This window comes from Podarcis erhardii (genome assembly GCF_964252035.2).
Source record: "Podarcis erhardii genome assembly, chromosome: 8".
Classification (NCBI taxonomy): Eukaryota; Metazoa; Chordata; class Lepidosauria; order Squamata; family Lacertidae; genus Podarcis; species Podarcis erhardii.
The window spans coordinates 12850350-12859628 of NC_138499.1; the positions used below are offsets into that span (position 1 = coordinate 12850350).

General features: G+C 45.2%; 1 long non-coding RNA gene across 3 annotated transcripts in view; it reads right to left on the minus strand.

Annotated features, from left to right (window-relative positions):
- LOC309349113 overlaps positions 1–8871 on the minus strand; it is a 144730-nt gene extending 135859 nt beyond the window's left edge. For all 3 annotated transcript variants that reach the window (XR_014159724.1, XR_014159725.1, XR_014159726.1), the window contains exon 1: positions 8623–8871. This is a non-coding gene — a long non-coding RNA (uncharacterized lncRNA). The remainder of the gene's footprint in view (positions 1–8622) is intronic.
- Between the last annotated feature and the right edge of the window lie 408 nt (positions 8872–9279).

The window sequence follows — 9279 nt, forward strand, 5'->3', positions numbered from 1 at the left end:
TGGGCACATTTACAAAGAAGACCAGTCTTAGAAATTCCCCAGGGGCCAGGCGCATTTTGTGACTGACGCAAGTCCAACTGCAACCACATGGAGATCTTTGGAATGCCAGGGTGGTGACTGGCATCTCCATCTGGCTGGCCCCTCCAGCTTTCTTCAGCAGATAAGCCTGTTTACTGGATTTATATCCACCTTTTCCTGCAAGGAGTACAGTGGTACCTCAGGTTAAGAACTTAATTCGTTTTGGAGGTCTGTTCTTAACCTGAAACTGTTCTTAACCTGAGGTACCACTTTAGCTAATGGGGCCTCCTGCTGCTGCCGCCACCGCACGATTTCTGTTATCATCCTGAAGCAAAGTTCTTAACCCAAGGTACTATTTCTGGGTTAGCGGAGTCTGTAACCTGAAGCGTCTGTAACCCAAAGTACGACTGTACACCCCCCTGGCTTCTTAAGAGTATTTCTGCTATGGGGCAACTCTATAAATTAAGTAGGTAAACAAATATGGGGAGAAAGCAAAATTCCACTTAGAGAAGGATCTGAAATATTTTCCTGGAAGCCTGAATTTGTTTAATTCGGGATTGTTTGATGTGATGTTTTAGCATGTTGTAAACCGCACTGAGAGTCCCTTAAGAGTCCCATGGACTACAAGAAGATGAAACCTATCCATTCTGAAGGAAATCTACCCTGAGTGCTCACTGGAAGGACGGATCCTGAAGCTGAGGCTCCAATACTTTGGCCACCTCATGAGAAGAGAAGACTCCCTGGAAAAGACCCTGGTGTTGGGAAAGATGGAGGGCACAAGAAGAAGGGGACGACAGAGGATGAGATAGTTGGACAGTGTTCTCAAAGCTACCAACATGAGTTTGACCAAACTGCGGGAAGCAGTGGAAGACAGAAGTGCCTGGCGTGCTCTGGTCCATGGGGTCACGAAGAGTCGGACACGACTGAATGACATAAACAACAACAACAACAAACCACACTGAGATGTTTTCTTTAAAGTATAAAGCAGTAAAGAAATGATATGGAAAAAATCATAACAATAATATATCTCTTGGGGGGAATGATGCCTAGATATTTTGTTGCAATGCCATTTGGTGATTTGTTTATTTGCCTGAGTTTCTAACATTGAATGCATTTCACAATCAAAACAATGCCAGAGCAACTTCCGCATAAGATCCTAAGACAACAACAACACAATAGCAAACTGCAAAAGGCAACATTTCAGCTCTATAAATGTAACATGATTACATCATACCTTCTGGCAACAGGAAAAATAACAAGGCAGGCTAATCGTTTCAGCTTTAACACCTCTCCCAAGCTATTACTCACAGTCCCTTTCCTCCAGCACTTTCTTATAAGGCTTCCAAAACGTTTTTCAGAGGGCCAGATTTGATGAAGTGAACATGCGTGAGGGCTGACCAAAGTTGTTCTTTTTTTTTTTTTTTAGGGTTTAAGTTTACCCAAAAGTTTTGAGCATATAGTTTTGGGTTTTTTTTGGATTTAATCCCAGAGTTGTTGAGCTTTTAGGATTGAAGTTGCTGGGCTTTTTCTAGGATTTTGCCCCAGGACATATACTACCACGGGGACCAGATTGAATCGACTGGCGGGCCAGATTAGGCCCCCGGAAACGGACTTTGGACATGCCTGGTCTGACACATCTAAAGCCCCATTCTCACACTGGCAACCCCAATGCATGGAGAGCATGGGCAGAATTCCACTTGCCATGCATACATTCACAGAATCATAAGAGCTGGAAGGGACCCGAGGGTCATCTAGTCCAACCCCTGCAATGCAGCCATCTCAGCTAAACAACACACACAACGTGGCAGGCTGTATGTAACTACAGTCGTACCTCGGGTTAAAGACGCTTCAGGTTGCGTTTTTCGGGTAGTGGACCGCCGAAACCTGGAAGTAGCGGAATGGGTTACTTCCAGATTTCGGCGGTCGCACATGCGCATTAGTGCTAAATTGCGCTTTGCGCATGCGGAGAAGCGCCGAATTGCAACCCGTGCGTGCGCAGACGCAGATTGCGAACGCTGAGTGTTGTGAACGTGCATCATGTTCGCAACCCGAGCGTCCACTGTATATAGATTCTTTTATAAAATTACTTTTTTAATTCTTTTTAAAATACGATTCAACATACCATATCAAAATATGTGGTTCTGTAGACCGACTTATCTCAGCTAAAGCATCCATGACAGATGGCCATCTTGCCATAGGATCAACGTCATAGGCATAACAAGCATTTGGGGGGGAAAACCAAACAGAATGGTTTCAGAAAGAGAGAACTTTGGATCTGGACTGAAGGATAGAGGCAACCATTTTTAATGCAGCGGCTCTGGGCAGGATTCCTACATTGCAGGGGGTTGCAGATGATCTTTGGGGGCCCTTCCAACTCTACAATTCTATGGTTCTATTATTCTGCTAGGTTTGCATAGTCTACCTTTTGCCCAATCCAAACAAATTATTAATAGAGGCTGTGGCCAGATTTCTCTTTCTGGCTGCAAAACTACGCAAGCAAATATCACCCAGGTTAAACTTATCCTGTCTGGCCGCCGTTCTCATACATCACAATTTTAATCTGTTTATGTCATTTATGTTTTTCCAACTCACTCTTCACAGCCACATTTTAAGGTTTCATGTTGTGCACCTTATTTCAGATACCCCTGGTAATTTTGTATCGTTTATGTATTACAACTGAATTTAATGTATCTTCCATGTTGTGATTTTACTTACACAGTTTCATTTTGTCTATGACTACAAAACAAACCATCTGTAATCTGTACTAGGCTTATAAATAACCACTCACACAGGAAGAGCAGGAATGGTCTACAGGGATGCTGGACTTTAAACTGGGTCAAAATGGGTCATTGCTTTTATTTCAATCCATTGTTGTGACTTCTCCGGAAGGCTGATTAATCTGCCGAGCATCATCAACATTTGACCGTTATGTAGTCAGAGACAGGGCCTTCTCAGTGATGGCACCTGGACTCTAGAATTCTCTATGCTAGGAAGTGAACCACTTCTGGAGAGTGAAAACTGCCTTGTTTCTTCTGTTAGCCTTTCTACACTGAATTATATTATTTCCTTTCATCTATCCTTTCTTTTTTTAAAAAATGTCGATGTTGGCTGTCTTACATTTTCCTTGTTTTGGTATGATTCTTTTCTCTAAAAAAGGAGGGGCTGTACGTATTTGCCCTGCAAACTGCTCTGGTAGAGTTTTTAACCAAATCCCACCACATACAATATTAAGAAATGAAGCAAAAAAAAAAAAAAAAAAAAAAACACACACAACCCATAAATCAGTAAAGGTAAAGGGACCCCTGACCATTAGCTCCAGTCGTGGCCGACTCTAGGGTTGCGGTGCTCATCTCACTTTACTGGCCGAGGGAGCCGGCGTACAGCTTCCGGGTCATGTGGCCAGCATCACTAAGCTGCTTCTGGTGAACCAGAGCAGTGCACGGAAACGCCATTTACCTTCCCACCAGAGCAGCACCTATTTATCTACTTACACTTTGATGTGCTTTCAAACTGCTAGGTTGGCAGGAGCAGGGACCGAGCAACGGGAGCTCACCCTGTCACGGGGAATTAAACCGCCGACCTTCTGATCAGCAAGTCCTAAGCTCTGTGGTTTAACCCACAGCGCCACCCACGTCCCTCCATAAATCAGTAGAGATCACCAAATCCTGACTGGCCTCAGTACACAGCCCAAACTGGTTCTCACCATGACCCTAGATTCAATGCTGAATCTAGGTATGCCCTGCATGGGGGTTTGGGGGAGGATGGAAGAGGGGTACAAGCAAAGGCCCTTAGACAGTCCCCTCTTCTACCTCTCCAAAGCCCTGCTGCCAACGTGCTTGCCTTTCCCCCCTGTGCTCAAACTGGCAGAGGTGTAGTGGTTAAAGGTGCCAGACTAGTTCCTGCGAGACACCGGGGCTCAAACCTTACTCAGTCAAAATGTTCACTGGAGCCACTCACTGTCTCTTAGCCTACCTCACAGGGTTGTTGTGAGGAGAAAACGGAGAGGCTGAGAAGCAGGCAAAGCTTGAGCTCCTTGGGAGAAAAGATGGAATATAAATGTAATAATTAACAGCAAAAAAATGCCCAGGGGGAGATCGTGCATGGTGGGCGGGGGCAGCCTGAAGGAGCGACTCCACCCCAATCGTTCTGCCTGGACACTGAGGTCCAGTGCCAAGGACCTTCTGGCGGTACCCTTGCTGCGAGAAACCAAGTTACAGGAAACCAGGCAGAGGGCCTTCTCCATAGTGGCACCCGCCCTGTGGAATGCCCTCCCACCAGATGTCAAGGAGAACAATTACCAGAAGACATCTGAAGGCAGCCCCGTTTAGGGAAGCTTTCAATGTTTAATAGACTATTGTATTTTAATATTTTGTCAGAAGCCGCCCAGAGTGGCAGGGGAAACCCAGCCAGACGGGTGGGGTATAAATAATAAATTATTATAATATAATTTAAATTATTAAATTATTATAATATAATATAAATTATTATAATATAATATCCATGGGAAGCAACACCAACAAGAAGGACCATGATGAGTGTGGCAGTGGGCTCCCTTGCACAGGTGTGGGCCTCAGCAGTTGCCCAAATATTCCTGCCCCCCTTATGGAACTCTCCATCCCTGAAATAAGCAGGACGGCCCAATCTGCTTTTGCTCCAAAGCCATCCTGCAGGATTCACAGAACAGGCATCTTACGGTTGCTAGGAAACCAGAGGATGCAATTTCCAACCACCTTTAGACTGTGCTGTATTCCCCAGGATGGTCAACATTACACAGCCAGGCCTGGAGGTACCAGCAGCACCTGTCACAAATGGACAGGTAAGAGAATGGACAGGGGAGGAGGGGCTGCTATAAGATACGGTTTGCATTAAAGGTAAAGGGACCCCTGACCATTAGGTCCAGTTGTGACCGACTCTGGGGTTGCGGCGCTCATCTCGTTTTATTGGCCGAAGGAGCCGGCGTACAACTTCCGGGTCATGTGGCCAGCATGACTAAGCCGCTTCTGGCGAACCAGAGCAGCGCATGGAAACGCCGTTTACCTTCCCGCCAGAGCGGTACCTATTTATCTACTTGCACTTAGATAAACGCTTTCAAACTGCTAGGTTGGCAGAAGACCGTTTGCATTACAGCCCTGCAAAATCCTGACAGACAGTGGTACCTCGAGGATGTGAACGGGATCCGTTCTGCAGCCCCGTTCGCACCCCGAACAGAACGCAAGACGCGATGAGCATCTGCGCATGTGCGAGCAGCAAAACCCGGAAGTAACACGCTCCGTTACTTCCGGGTTCCCGCGGAGCGCAACTTGAACGTGCTCAACCCGAAGCGCATTTAACTCGAGGTATGACTGTAGTAGAAGGAAGAGAGCCTTAGGAGCACTCACAAATTAGGGGAGGAATGGACTGGATCAAGGAAACAAACATGAATTTGGCATTTTGATTCACAGAGACGCCACCTTTGCAGGAGGACATCAAATCATGGTTCCATATCACAACCAGGAAGAGAAAGCAACACAATTTCGAAATTAAAATTGCCAGTCAGAATGGGCAAGGAAGGAGGCGCTGGATTAAACTGGCCTTGTTTACGTACTCAATTCACATCAGGCCAGAAAAAGCGTTTTCGACACAAACAAGGTAGGATTTTTTTATATATATATGAGCTTGCAAAGCAGAGAAGGCCACTGGAATAGGGTTAAATGACAGCTAGTGACACAGCCCAGCGCTCAGGTCTACACAAACTCAAAACCTAGGTTTTACTGGTGGAAACTGAACGTAAGAGAGACCAAGATTCAAATCCCTATGAAATTATGAAGCTCCATGGGAGGCAAATCACGATTTGACCTCACAAGGCTGCTGCAAGCATAAAATACATATACAAGCATCCTGGACTTTCAGGGGGAAATGTGGGAACATGCTACTGCTACACAAGAGAAGATCAGAAAACAAATCGGAAAAGAAAGCTTTGCATGAGACCGGAGGAAAATACTCAGGACGTCTGTTGCCATTTTGGTCACAGAGCACAGTTTGGTGTGAGGAAGATGGGGCAAATCTTCCATTTTGTGTTACGACAATCAGAGAACATAATCGACAAAGCTACAAGACTTTGACATCCGATTTCAGAGGGATGTAGGAATTCAAAACGTTCATATTTTAAAAGACTGCAGACACCCCACTCCTCAAAGTGTCACAGAGCACTAGAACTACTTTGAAATCCTTCCCTCCAAATATATAGAGACAACTTCTACGGAAATATGGCATCTTTAAAAAAATGCAGATCCCGCAACTTTACGTGTGTGTGTGTGTATATATATATATATATATATATAGCGTGGTTCCATTCTGCAGAGAGCTCATAAATGTGAAAAAGCTGGATTTTTAAAAGTGTTATATATATATATATATATATATATATATATATATATATATATATATATAAAATAAAAATATATAATGTATTTTTATGCAAAACAAAATTATTGCAAAACGATTTGCTGCTTCCTTCCAATTCACGCCGGTTGCGATTAGAAGTTTAAAGCAGAGATTTCACGTAAAAGACGCATATTTTTACAGCGCAACCCTACTCCCTGAATACAAAGGGGACTTACTCCCAAGTTAAGTTATATTTGCAGTAAATAAAATTAGTGCTTAAAAAATAAGTGCATACAGGATGGCAGCCATAAAATCATTACAAAAAAAGGAAATGCTTCTGTCACAGGAGTTGCTGAATGACTAATTCTGTGGCTAATAAATATGGGCCAGCATAAACATGTCCCAACTTGTCAATTTGAAGTAGTTTTTAGAGGTGTCACTGCAGACAAAATCCTCTTAATCCTTTTCCTACCTCATTATCAAGGGTTTCCCTCTGATGCCATTTTGAATTTGATCTTCAACTATGCTTTTGTCTTTTAATGTTTGGTTTAAAAAAAAAATACAACACAGAAATGGCAAAATAAAAATTGAAAATGTGACCTATTATTTGCACAGGCAAGATTTTCCTCCCCCCCCCCCCTTCTTTTTTTAGTTCTGGTTCTTAAGGATGGAAGACTACCCAGGGTACAATCCTATACATGCCTACCAAATGTCTGTCTAACCAGATTGGATCCAGAAGTCATTGATTTTAACAGGAGTGGAGTTAGCCACGACTAATTTCTTGGATTGCTTTCAACGGGACCTGAAGTGTAGCAAACTTAGCCTGGATCCAAACCATAGCGTTCAATGGAGTTTGGTCCGAGGAAATCAGGCTTTGGATTGCAGCCTAAAGAAAACAAAATAAATAAACTGTTTGCTTTATTCTCAAGCGATTTCGGGTCAAAAAAAATGGCCAGGCATTTTAAAAAATGGTTATTTACGGCCTATCATAGGCTGCCTAATACAGCTGCTACATTATTTGGTTTCGACATGTGTAATTTTTAATATGTATTTATATACAGTAATACTCTGTTCCTGGAAAGTGTACAGGCGAAGGAGGTTTGCAGATATTTTAATTAAATAAAAATAATAAATACGCAAATCTCCTTGCAGTAAAGATGCAGCTCATTGGACAAGGAGGGGGTGAGCTAGATGACTTTAAGGCCTATGTCAGAAGGAGAAAATCCTTGTATTGTGTCTTTGGGGTTCTATTTTTTGGGGGCGGGCTTGATTCAGGGGGGGGGGGCAGAGAGAGAAGACGAGGGAAAACATCACAGCCAACAAAGGTGTCTGCACGATGGAAGCCCTAGAAACATCTCCCAAGATTGCATCCGAAACTGTACTTTGGACCAAGGCAGAAGTGTTTGTTCCTATGGACGTGCGCGCGTGCACATCGGAAAAAGATGACGGCCCCGATCCTGCTGGAAGCAAAAACCCGTCCGAGTTTCCCCTGCGGTGAAGGGTGGGCTACAGACAGAGGGAGAAAAACAGAGGAGGAGGAGTTCCAAGTACACGATAAAGTTGCCCGATTCCAAAAGTAAAACAAAACAGAAAAACGAGTTTTCCGGGCATCTCGCTAGCGCATATATATATATATATATATATATATATATGGAAAAGGGGGAGAATAGTCATTATGTGCACAAGGCCAGGAGCCGGAGATCTATATGTTGGGGGGGGGAGGAAATGGAGGGGGGATGGGCAAAGAAAAGAAGACGTGCCATTTCCCCATCCCTCCTCGAGGGTCCCCGATTTCTTTATTGATTTCGCCAGCACGGCTCTTTTCTTTGCGCGCTTCCAGCCATCGTGGCCGCGGGTCTGCATCCCGGTCCCTTTCTTCTAAACATGCCATTTAAAACACACACGCATATATATAGTTAGCTAAAGAGCTTTGGAGGAGGGAAGGGGGCGCGTGGGGTGGGGGGCCAAATACGGGAGAGAGAGATAAATATAGCACGGAGCAAGCCCTCTCCACCCCCCCCCTCGCTTCTTGCACGCACAAAAAAAGCATGCGGCGCGATTGCCAGACGCGGCCACCTGCAAACTTCTCGCTCGGTTTGTTTAGAAAGCAAAGCCCCATTAAATGACAAGGAAAAAGAACGCGGGGGAGGGGAGGTTTTCACTCTCTCTTTCTTTCCCCCCCCACCCCACCCCGCATGCATCTGCAGCAACCTCCCCTCCCCCACCGCAAGCTTCACTTACCACGCATCTTTTTCTCCCCAGGCCACGCAAGTCTCCTTTTCCCCCCCCAAACAAATCCTCGAAGCGTTTTGCAAAGTTGCTGGCCGTTTCCGGCCAGAGGCTGCCCCTTTCCTTAGATGTGCATGTGTTTCAAAAAAATAGAATATAAATCCGATGCATATATAAAATGCAAAAAAATCAAGAGCCGAGCGGGGATGGGGGGGGGGAGCAGCAGCGCAGGCCGCTGCCGCTCCGAGCTCGGCGGCTTGCTGCCCATGTGCTCGACGGAGCACGCGCTCCGCGCTCGCCTGAATGGAACGTTGTGCAGGCAGGAGGACCTGTGACGTCACGGCCCCCAGCAGCTGATCCAGCCCCGTTGGCTGCGCTGCTGCTGCGCTTCGACAGACGCTCTGCAAGGGAGCTTGGGTTGCTTTTAGCGCTTGCAGAGCTTTGCATTCGCCTATATACATTGCGTAATGGAAATCGGAGAGAGAGAAAGGGACGAGCACGCGCGCAAACGTCTGCAGTTGCTTACTTTTATTTATTTATTTGTTTGTTGACTGGCTGACTTCTTTTCCGTTACCCACTCCTAACCAGGGCCGGATTTAGGTTGGATGAGGCCCTAAGCTACTGAAGGTAATGGGGCCCTTTATATGTCCAGCTGTCCTCCTTTGTCAA